Raw genomic sequence first — 2,612 nt, 5'->3', positions numbered from 1 at the left:
CCATGCCTAAAACACATAACAAAAGAAGCATATATAATTATTAGCTTTAGAGCTAAGAGTTAAATTGACAATTAATAATAGAACTCTTTAATTAGGTATTAAGGAAGTTAATAAATAGTAGAGACTTACAAATCCTAAAAGGCTAAGAGAGTGCTCATTATGATAAAAGCTTGAGTTTCTTCTTCCACTTATAATTTCTAATAGTAAAACTCCAAAATTAAATATATTTGATTTCTCTAAAAATAATCCTTTTATTACATATTCTAGAGACATATAACCACTGTATTGTTGAGGAAAACAATCAATTGTTAGAATACTCACTACTCAATATGCTAATGTAATATTAGATAGGGAAGAAAAACTTACTAGGTTCTAACAACTCTTCTTGTGTTAGCTTGATTTTCACTTCCTTTGAAAATTCTAACCATACCAAAATCTGATATTTTTGGAATGAGGTTCTCATCTAGCACGATATTGCTTATATTTAGATCTCTATGTATAATTTTTAGTCTAGAATCCCTATGAAGATAAAGTACTCATCTAGCTATTCTTTCAATTATGACAAAGCGCTTTCCCCAATCTAAAAGCTTTCGATTTGGTGGATCTACACTAATAGAGAGAGGGTTATATAAGTTTTGTCCATACCATAAAGAAAACTCATAATATCTGTGACAAAGACTCCTACAAACAAGTGTTTTTTCCTGTTATTTATATATATATATATATGTATGGCTAGAAAGAGCTAGAGCATAAGGGATCAGAAAAACCAACCAAAAATAAATGCATCTAAACTTTTATTTGAATGTACTCATAGATCAACATCTTTTCTTCTCCTTCAATACGGCAACCTAAAAGTTGTACAAGATTGTGATGTTGAAGCTTGGAAATGACAACCAGCTCATTCATGCATTCCTCTTGTCCGTGTCCCGATGCTCTTTATAATCTCTTAACTGCTATAACCTGACCATCTTGCAGTGTTCCCTTGATGACAACCCCATGAAACAACTGTCATACATAACGAATTTGAATTTTTGGAATTAAACTGATCAATAATTCATGAAATCATATTCCTTATAGACTGGAGAGAAACCGCCTTGCCTAAGTTTATTAGTCAATTGAAAGGTGTTTGTAGCCATTGCAACCTTTTCAACATCGTAGACCAATAACTCCTGAAACTTAACTTGTGACAATTTTCCACTAATACTGCCACTTGTTTTGTTATTCCATTTTCCTGCTGATCATATCAATTTAACGAATTTATAGAGGGGGAGAGAGATAGAGACACTTCATTTGAAAAATATGGAAACATAAATGTTTAAAAAAGATCTACTCATATCAATATTGCTTTTGAAAATGCCTTCAGTACTTGAACTGTTAATGCCTATGTCATTTTAAAGTTAACAGATGTGGTAGGATTTGAAATTAATAAGATGATATAGAAAGTAATAGTACCTAAATGTTTTGCTTTCCATTTCCATAAGAAGTATGCACAAGTGACGTTGATAATGGTAGTTCCTATTACTGCAATAATGACAATGATGAATGTCCTATGCCTCTTCTTATCTGTCACAAAAGAAAAAGAATGTAAAGAAATTCTTGCCAAAAAATAAAGTTTGAAGAACTAAATTCCAAGTTTTCTAAGAAAATTTAGATACCAGAGTCTGAATAAGCTACACGAATATATAGGTCAATTCCCCCATTTGAGAACTGTTGTATATCAATTAGATTTTCTTTCCAAGTCATATAGCCAAGCATTGAATTATATGAATATGCTTTACAAGTACAATTCTCCAAGCACTGCATTCTGCATTTGTCTTCTGAATTGGATGATTGTTCTCCAAAGCCTGGTGCTTTAACATTTTGCAGATGGAATAATGTATCTTTCTTTCCATTGGAACTCCCATTACTCACTTTCTTACATTGCAGAGTTGATTTCCTAACACAACCACCTGTCCAATTTTTTCTATTACATTCCTCCCTATTTCTTGGTTCAAACCCATTCAAACAACTGCAAATTGGTGCACTCTTTGAATTGCAAATTCTGAATTCTCCACATATACCGTAAACATCACAATCTGAATTTTGAACAAGATTGGTTTCTTGCCATTGCCTCTTAGTATCATTCCATTGCTTATGTAATAACTTTCCTTTTGCATTCAAAACAACTATCTCTTTGTAAAAAGAACTTTTCATGACGTTTGTTTAGACAAATGCCATGAAAATAATTACCAGGTTGAAGGGTTTCTTTCATTTTTAATGGTTTTTTTTAAAACTGCTGTGAAAGGTTATATCAACCACCAAATATTTTACAAAATTGTCACTGCTTTTTTTATGGAGCTATTTTTTTCCCATAATCACTATGAATGAGCATCACCTAAAGCCTTTTTTGTAGTAGTAAATGCCACTATAAATTTGAATTTTTGATGCTATCTCTTGCCTCTAAATAAATATGGGGTTTCGTAAATTTTATTTTCCTTTCTCACTTAAATTTTTGGGGAATTTTTACTTTTTTGTGATTATTTTCAATCATTAAAAATTTATTATATTTGCATGTATGGCTTATACCAATGTAATTTGCCTAATGAAATCTTAAAAATATAGTAGAAGAGTAA

The 2,612-nt window shown here is 31.1% G+C and overlaps 1 long non-coding RNA gene across 1 annotated transcript; it reads right to left on the bottom strand.

Moving 5' to 3' along the window:
* Positions 1–777: 777 nt before the first annotated feature.
* LOC114721187 (uncharacterized) lies at positions 778–1,556 on the bottom strand. The gene is made up of 2 exons (XR_003738035.1): positions 1,453–1,556; positions 778–1,234 (listed from the first exon to the last, which is right to left on the bottom strand). It is a non-coding gene; the product is annotated as an uncharacterized LOC114721187 (long non-coding RNA).
* Positions 1,557–2,612: the final 1,056 nt, after the last annotated feature.

The sequence above is a fragment of the Neltuma alba genome, unplaced genomic scaffold, assembly GCF_004799145.2.
Source record: "Neltuma alba isolate B1F8T4 unplaced genomic scaffold, ASM479914v2 tig00012014_pilon, whole genome shotgun sequence".
Lineage (NCBI taxonomy): Eukaryota > Viridiplantae > Streptophyta > Magnoliopsida > Fabales > Fabaceae > Neltuma > Neltuma alba.
This window is presented reverse-complemented; position numbering and strand designations above follow the sequence as displayed.